The sequence below is a fragment of the Sturnus vulgaris genome, chromosome 16 (assembly GCF_052056855.1).
Source record: "Sturnus vulgaris isolate bStuVul1 chromosome 16, bStuVul1.hap1, whole genome shotgun sequence".
Lineage (NCBI taxonomy): Eukaryota > Metazoa > Chordata > Aves > Passeriformes > Sturnidae > Sturnus > Sturnus vulgaris.
Window position 1 is genome coordinate 5,642,974 of NC_142258.1, and position 9,003 is coordinate 5,651,976.

Genomic DNA, 9,003 nt, shown 5'->3' on the forward strand with positions numbered 1-9,003 from the left:
GGGTTAATGAAAAATAAGGTCTCTTGCTATTTACTTTTTTTTTTATTATAGAGAACACATTTCCATTAAGTGATCCTCTACGTTCATTTGCCCCAAAGCCATAATGCTTTCACTGACTTGTATATAAATTTATTTGTTTACAGGAAGCTCAAATCAGTAGTGGGGAAGTATTAGCAAAGCAGTCTCATTCTTTTGCTGGAATGAGCAGCAAATTCTGTTGGAATATATAACAACTGCTGCCTTACTTTATCAACAAACAGGAGCTCAATTTAGCACACAGGAAATGGGGACCAGAGAGCAATGGCTCCCCAGGAATGAAAGTGGAAATACAGTGATTTTCAAGATGAGGGATGCTGATAACATCAGAGAGCACTTGTATTAAAGAACAGCAAAACAGGTTTCTCAGACATATGCCTACTGAAATCGAAAACTATTATTAAGGTTGATCTGTTTGAATTGGTTCACCCCAATAAAGATTTTTTACGCCCAAGGTAGAAAAATCTTGTTTAGTTTCCACTGGACTTGATGTGCGTGCTTAGCACACATCATTTCATCACAAAACCTGTTTTCTAACTGGCAACTCAGTAGCTAATCCTTCTGACACCCGATATTTTCCCACATGGAAAGCTCAGCTATGCCAGTGAGCTTTGAGTAGCTCCCCAGCAACTCCCTGTCTCCACTGCCCATATGGGCAGGGCAACAACCGAGTTTGAAAAACAACATTGGCTCAATTTCTGCCCTGTTCTTTTCCTCTTCACCACCAGTTCTCTCTTCGTTTCTGAATAAATCAAATGCTAGAACATAAACAATATTTCTTATTTGATACGGTTTTTATTGTATCATTAAGTTATTATAGATAAAATATGTGCTTGACAAAGGCAGTGCTAACTGCAAAGCCTCGAAGGTACTTAGGCGTAGGTCTATTAATAGCTGGGTTTCACAGCACCAGCTCTCCAGTGAAGATATCAGGTTTGCCATCTAAACACCACACTTAGAAATCACTCTTAGAAGATTTAGGGACTTGGTTTGATTCACTGCTTGTCTCTAAAATTAATTCTGACTCAAGAGGAGAAATCTCTACTCAATTTTTCAAAGCAACAAAACAGGCTTAACTGACTTAAACAGAATTTGAACATCATCTTCAGAGATGACCACCACCATTTGCAAAAATGGGCATCTAGAATTTCCTATGAAACTAGATTTTTTAAAAGCCTGACTTTTAGTTCAAGAGCTTAGTGATCCACCTCTTCAAAACAAATGATCAACCCAATTTATTTATAAATATTCTACATCCTTATTACAAAACAGATACAGGGTGGGCGAAGGACATTGACTCACTCATTTAACAGCACTCCACTTTTTGTGTATTATCATTCTTCTTGCTTATGAAACCTTCATACACAACTGGAACAGAAACAGACATGCTAATAAAATATTTTGAAAATCTTGGCAGAGAACCTGAGAAGTAGGTACTGTACTTAGTTCCAGTGTGAACACTTCTGGGTGCCCAACATCTTTCTGCTTTAGGTATCATAGATCTGTCTGGACTCAGTTTCACGTTGACTTTTAGTCTCAGCTTTGTTGCAAGATTACCAGGCCCAAACTCCAAAATAGCCCTTTTCCCTTTTGTAGAAGCCCATAAACATCTGTTTCTAATAGTAAGGGAAGTATAGTGCAAGTTGTACAAAACGCCCAAGTAATAAGAACACTTTGATAAGACAGCCCACAGTCAATTAAAGGGAAGCAGACACTGTGTGGGCCTCAGTTTACAAGCCAGCTTCCATGTTCCTGCAGAGGAGACAGCTGGATTATTTGCCTTGTTTTGGGAAGCAGACACAACAGTCATCCTAAGCATTATTTCTCCCTTGCAATTTAACTGAATCTGTGTTACAATAAATCAGCACAGCAGAAGGGCAGGAGAAGACAGATTGTGACTGTCAGAACACAAGGAAACTCAGGGACTCCTGTAATCAGTGCAGCAGAATTTACCTTCACACAAGGCCCTGGGCTGTCTCCAAAGGACTCTGAACCTTCTGAGTGACATGAGGCTGCACCACTAGCTCAAAAAAAACCTCTGACAGTCACTTTCACAACTAGCCAGCCTCAACAAAATCCTAGCACCATGGCAGCAAGCTTCCTGCCTTCCAGGAAAGATGATGAAATGCTCCACGAGTGGCCTTTATGCACAGAAGCATCACAAGGCAGGGGCAGCAGCAGCACCAAACATTGACCATACACTATAAACACCTCACAGGGACAGACACAAACCCTCACTGATGGCTTTTGGGGCACATAGACTTTTACAAACATACTGTCCAGGCAGTTCCTCATGAAAACCCTTTGCAACAAAGGAAGTGGTAAATTGCCATTTCACAAAAGGGACCCTGGCAGAGTAGAAATATTTACCAAAGTCTGTTAGAGAATGAGAGAATTCCCAAGACATCATGTCTTAATTTTTTATATTACAAGGGATTAAAAAAACCATACAATCTTAGATATTGGTACTACTACGTCAAATAGAACCTTTACTAACCTCACATTTTAAAGCCAAGTAAGTTTAAGTCACTATGACTTAACATATTTAATGCCACAAATGCTAAACCGATTTAGGCAAACTATCAATAACAATGAAACTGGAACAGGCAAACTCCATCAGTTTCTGAGAGCAAGCCATATTTTACTTGTAATTTCAATTTTTATTCAGAATAACCAATAAAATCACTGTTTTTGGTTAAAGAACGTAAATTCCTAAGTAAATATATTCCACAAAGGATGTTTCACCATAGCAAGTTAAGTACTAGTTTGAACAGGCTGAAGAGCAAAGAGCTCCAAGCTAAATCAACATTTTATTAAAACACACATTCATAAAACATTATTATTCCTTTAAAAGAGCAACCCAGAAGCAAACAAAGAAAGCCCACAGGTAATAAAATTAATATTTTACACTAGATGCTACCATTGAGCATTACGGCACAGATCCCCAAACACAGGTGTCAAACTACAGCACTAACAACAAAACCCAGGTTTCATCACAAAGCAGCGACACTGCACGGTCACATTCTGTACCTCTCCAAACGCTTTTTAAAGTGGGGGACTGACAAAACGCAGCCGCGGTGCAGCCCTCAGCGCGCCCGCTCATTGTTTACACGGGGCTGGCAGCGCACACACGCCGAGCCCGGGCCCGCTCGCTCCCGCCGCGCCGGGGCCTGGCCGGGCCGCGCAGCCCGAGCTCCGCGCTCCGCCCGCCGCCATCCGCCGGGCCCGGCCTCGGCCGGCACACGCCGTGCCATCCAGCCCAAAATGGCTCCCGTCAATGGCCCCAACAAAGCCCGGCCCGGCCCCCGCGCTCCCGTCACTCGCCCGGTTTGAATTCACTGGAGGCGGCGGCCCGGCCGACCCCACCGCCTTAACTCCTGCGGCTCCGCGCCCCTGCCCGCCGGCACACAACAAAAGGCGTGTTCCAGCGAGCCCGTCACGCTCCTGAAACGCTTCACCTGCCCGATAGAACCCCCAAATTAACCATCGAATTAAACCCCGACATCTTTATAAGCGACACCTGAATGCCTAAACGTACACACCTTATAATCACCAAACTACAAGCCAGTCACGCACCGCATATTTAAAGATATCTTTAAAGATATACGCCACCACATTTACTAATAGATCAATGTAAAAAGCCTGCTAAGCTTGTCCATAAACCCTCCGTCCAGCTCACTCACGACAAAGAACACCCTGCAACTCACTTCCATAACACTGGTATGAAAATCAGCAACTATCAATTCACCCCCAAAGGTAACAGCAAGAATCAGACACTAGGATTCACTGGCAATTTCAACAGAAGCATTAGCCTGCAATATTCAGTTGCAACGCACTGAAACAGAAGCACTAAAAAAAAAAAAAAAAAATTAGCAAATATTTAACTTCCTTTTTGCATAACTTTAAACTGAAAACCAGATGGTGGGATGGGAGGGCCTGGAAATGCTGCAGAAACCCGGAATTTGCTGGCTAATATTTTCCTTCCCTATAACATATTATAAACAATATATTTTCAAAATGTATTTTATTGTAATGTAGGATAACGTTAAATAGGGAACATAAAATAAGGCAAACCAAATGCTTTTTCTTCCCAGCAGATATAAAACTTAGTGGAACTGTCAGAAAACAGGTGCTGTCTCCAGTGTTTCTGACACTTCTAACCCTGTGGTTACTGAAGAGCAGCCAAACGTGAACATGGCATGAGGAACTCAGCACTATCACTTCAAAAGGATCACAGCACTAAAATAGCACATTTTGCGGTAAAAACTCACTCGGCGAGCGATGACAAACTCTTCCACAGAAAACCCGTCTGTTGAACAACACTTTCCGCACAGAAGCAGCGGACCCGAGGTGACAGCTGGGGGACAGCGAGGGCAGGTTTGTCTACCTGTGCTCCCCAGAGCAGAGCACAGCACCCATCTCAGCGCGTTACCTTTGCACCAAGGCTCGGCAGCTGCGGCGAGCGCCGGCACCACCGCGCACTTATCAGCTCTTTCACAATCAGGGCGGAAAGCTGCAGGTTATAGTTTCTTCTGACAAGGAAACCCTCCAGATGCCAGGCCCAGAGGGACCGGGGCAGCTGAGGTTTCTCCCTCCTCCCAGCGAACAGCGCCGACCGACAGAACTCCAGGCTAACCAGGGGTCAGCGCCTGCCCCACGACTCCAGCCCGCAGCGCCTCACGCCCCGCCGCCTCCCCTGCGCCGCTGCCCGAGCCGGGGACGCCGATCCCTCACTCGGGGGAGGCCGCAGACCCGAGACACCGCGCCCCGGGGGCTCCCACGCGGGCGGGCGGCCGCCACACGCGGCCCCGGCCCGGCGGGAAGCGGCGGCGGGCGGGCCGGGGGCGGGCGGGGGACGGGTGAGCGCGGGCGGGGGGCGGTTGGCAACGGCCGGGGCGGGCTGAGCCCCGCCGCCTCCAGCCCCGCGCTCCGGGGGCGAGCGAGGGGGGAGCACGGCGCGGCCCTGCGCGACAGGGAGAGCCGCGGCGGGGATTACCTGGTGCAGCGAGGGAAAGGCAGAGCCGGCGGCAGAGCCAGCGGCGGCGGCGGCGGCTGAGATTGTCCCGGGCCCCGCCCGCTTTGCCGAGGCCGCCGGGAGCCCCCGCCCCGCCCGCGCGGCGCGTGCCGGCAGCGCCCCCTCAGCGCCCGCCCCGCGCGGCCCCTCACACACGGGCACGGGGCTCCTGCTCCGCCTCTCCGCTCGCCCCGCTCGGGGCTACCCCCGCCAGCCAGCGGCCCCCGCCTGCCTCGCCTTCCCCCTCAGCGAAATGGAGCTGTGCGAGCTTCTGGAGCGAGCAGTGGAGAGGCGAGGAGAGTTAACTCACGTTTGCACTCCGGCCTGTATTGCTTGACTCACTGACTTTCCCTCCCAGTGTTTCTGCTCTTTCCTTCCTACACGGTCTTTTTGGGGTTTTCCTTCCCTTTGATTCGCCGTCCTCCGCTAAGACTTTGCTCTGGCACAGCGCACCCAGCCCGGTGGGACTGGAGCGCTTCGGCTCCGTGTGGTGCCCAACCGAATTCACCAGAGCCAACATCAGGCCACGGAAACCTCCGGACAGCCACACGGAAAAGAAATCAGAGAATGGTTTGGCTCGAAGCTGACCTTTAAGCCTATCTAGTTCCAGCTCCCCTGCAATGAGCAGGGACACCTCCCACGACACCAGGTTCCTCCAAACCCTGTCCAGCCTGGCCTTGAACACTTCCAGGAATGGGACTGGTTCTTGGCAGAGAGGAAACAAGCCCCATTGTTCAAACACCCAGAGAACGTATGCAAATACATTCAATGTGGAGCCTGTGCCTGACTGACTTTTTTTAAAGCCTTCAGTCTTGCCAAGTCCACGTTCTCTTGCGGGCCCAGCTGTAGGCAGGGATGGTGCAATGTCAGTGAACAGAATACAGAACTTGTCACTTGGAAAGGCTAACCAGGCCATAAGTTGTTATTTACTTGTGTGTGCAAGAGAAATGACTCAGCTTGCTGTGAAAGACTGGCTAATAAATATGTAATTATCTATTAATCCAAATGTTTGGATACAAAATGAGAGAAGGCAGCTAATCCTTAAGAAACAGAAAATGCAAGATAAACACATTCACTTTAGGTATTAGCTGATATTGATGTAGCACTGATTTTGGGCAATTCACGTTTCTTTTAGAAGTGCTTTGCTTCAGCTACTTGACAGTTTTAAGATGCTGCAGCCAAAGCTGAGCTGACCCTGGTGACACTTGGAAGCCAGTGCCTGATTTGGTCAGATGTGCAGCCCTGCACCAGTCTCCTCCTCCCTTCATCTGGCTGAATATTTGCAGAATCAGTTTTCTGGCCACTCCTTCTCTTTCTGTACTTATTCCACACCTGCTTTCCTGTCTTAAGAGTAGATAATGTTTAAAGGCTTAAGATACTCAGGGCAAAATCACCTCTTAGTTTAAATCTCATTGAAATTGCTTGGTGATGTGAGGCCAGGCCCTCTCAGAGATGTTTCCCACCATGTTCCCCTGGAGCCCAGGCAGGGCAGGCAGCACTCAGCTCTGGCAGGACAAGGCATGTCATTCTCCCAGGGTGCTGCTCCAGCTTCCCGGGCTGCTCTGACTTGTCCTGAGTAGCTGTTTTTCCCTCACAACCAGGTCAATAGGCTGGATGGAGGATGATAGCTGAAGCTCAATTTTCCCTCCACTCCTCAGCTATGAGAGGCAATAGATCTTTTTTTAAGTTTCTAGGCTTTAAAGGGAACTTGGTCAGATGTCCTGGTTTTGTTAAAACAAGCTGCTGTGTACAGGGAGTGAATTTTTCCACATTTCAGGAGAAACTGCTCTGAGGCAAACACGAATTCCTTCAAGGTTTCTCAACATCTAACAAATTCTGAATGTAAAATGGGATGACAATTTTATTGGCTAAGTTGAAGTGTAGAGAGAAAAATGGTCAGGAAGAAAAAAAATTGACCATATTAAAAAATGTTCCATTTTTAACATTGTAGAGGGCAGTTAAGAATTTAGAGGAAAAAACACTTTCTTAATTGACACCAGGTATGGGGAAACTGCAATACAAGGCCAAACCAATCCAACAACCAGATTTCCCTTCCCTTCCCTTCCCTTCCCTTCCCTTCCCTTCCCTTCCCTTCCCTTCCCTTCCCTTCCCTTCCCTTCCCTTCCCTTCCCTTCCCTTCCCTTCCCTTCCCTTCCCTTCCTCCTGCATTATTGCTCCCATTCCATTATGATTCCCATTCCCAGTGCTCTCCTGCAGTCACACCTAGCAAACCAGTTCTGCTCCACCTTCTGGTCCTTGCTATCAAAAGGGGCAAATCCCCACGGTGATTGAAGGTACAGACTGAATGTGGCACAAACCAGAGCAGCAAGGTGTTTCTGGCTGGTAGGACTGGGCATGGCATGCTGCTGCACAGGATGGGAGTGGTGACCCTTGTGTCCATGGCTGGGCAGATCATCATATATATGTAGTAGTATGAAAATCACCGAAAATATCTGTAGATCTGATTTCTTGCTCATTAAAGAGAAGGTTTCTCACCATCTGCATTCCTTTGTGGTTAAGCTCAGCAGGGTCCTTTCCCCACACCTCTCAGCGAAAGGCAGTGGGTGCTGCATCCAGAGCAATTGGGTTATCAGGTAAAGGGGGATGCAGAACACTTCAGATCAGTTTTGCCACTAGATCTCCGTGGTCCTGACTTACAGGGGATTTCAGACATTAACAAGAAAAGCCGATTACACCCAAGGCAGGCCGGCAGAGCAGCCGTTCTCCTCACAGCTCTCATCTGCTGCTTCAGCTCAGCTCCTGCATCTCTGGGGGATTGATCCCAGTAAATGGACACAAGCTTGTTAACTGTAATTTTTGTTGATCCTTCAGCTGCCTAATCATGAAGATTTTTTCCTTTATTTTTCTTTCTCTCTTTTTAAGACATGTTTAAGAGTTTCACATAGAGGGGCTGAGACACAGAGCAGTCCATGATTTATCCAGCAGGACCAGCTCTGATCCTCTCTTCTAGCTAACAATTGCTCACCTTGCCTTGCAGGGATCCTAACACAGATTCTGCAAATGAAACAGAAACTTGGCTGCTCTCAAGCCAGCTGTTGGCTTTCCAAAGCCAAGATGTTACTTTATTTTTGGGGCAGTGCTCTGGTATGTTTGTGTGGTGCAGACAAGGGACTTCCCCCAGCAAGATAAAGCCTGTGCATCAGAACTCTAACTTCTCTCTATAGAACTATTATAGTGCAATTTATTTATAATAAATAAATAAATAAATAAATAAATAAATAAATAACTTCTACCATAATGACATAAATACCTATTATGGTTATACTGTACTATAACTGGATAGTTTTATCATAGTACAATGTAGTAAAACAGTACTATGGACTATACTAATTCTTTCTGGTTACTCCTGGTTTTAACTTATTATACCTTACTAGCTAAATTTCTCTGTGTAGAGATGAGTTGAGATTAGAGCTGTGATATGTTATTTCAGCCTATAATAACTTTGCAGTTGCAGCTGGAGGTCAGTGTCTGGGAGCAGACTGCTGACACAAGCAGAGAGGTGCATTAGTGCACCTTCCCCGTGGGCTCACATGACCCTGCAGGGCCTGACACCTGCAGAGTGTCTGCAATCTGCCAGAGCATTCCTGAGGAAATCTGCACATTGCCTGGGTGGACTCACACGGATCAGAAGTGGATGGATCTGAAGCACACTTAACCACCAGCCTCTCCTAAAATGTTCTCTGATGTAGACCCTGTCTCAAAGTTTAGTCATCTGTCAGTGTCCTCAACATCTAATTAATTGAGTCTATTTAAGGTAGTTAACAAATACATAAAAGATTCTATATTCAGTTAGATAAATGCATGTACTTACCTAAAAACATCTGTTTTGCTGAGAATCCAAGTCCCAGGATCCTCCACAACAGGTCTTCTGGCTTACAAGGACGAAGACAGAGGCACAACTGCTTGTCACAGGAAGGGCAGGGCTAAAGGCT

The 9,003-nt window shown here is 47.0% G+C and overlaps 1 protein-coding gene across 7 annotated transcripts in view; it reads right to left on the bottom strand.

Moving 5' to 3' along the window:
• SUN1 (Sad1 and UNC84 domain containing 1) overlaps positions 1 to 9,003 on the bottom strand; it is a 33,108-nt gene extending 24,105 nt beyond the window's left edge. For 5 of the 7 annotated variants that reach the window (XM_088174355.1, XM_088174354.1, XM_088174353.1 and 2 more), the window contains exon 1: positions 5,033 to 5,124. The gene's annotated coding sequence lies outside the window, so the exon portion shown is untranslated. Of the gene's footprint in view, positions 1 to 3,066; positions 3,149 to 5,032; positions 5,125 to 8,882 lie in introns of those variants that run through there. The other 2 variants (XM_088174350.1, XM_088174351.1) reach the window with 2 other exon arrangements.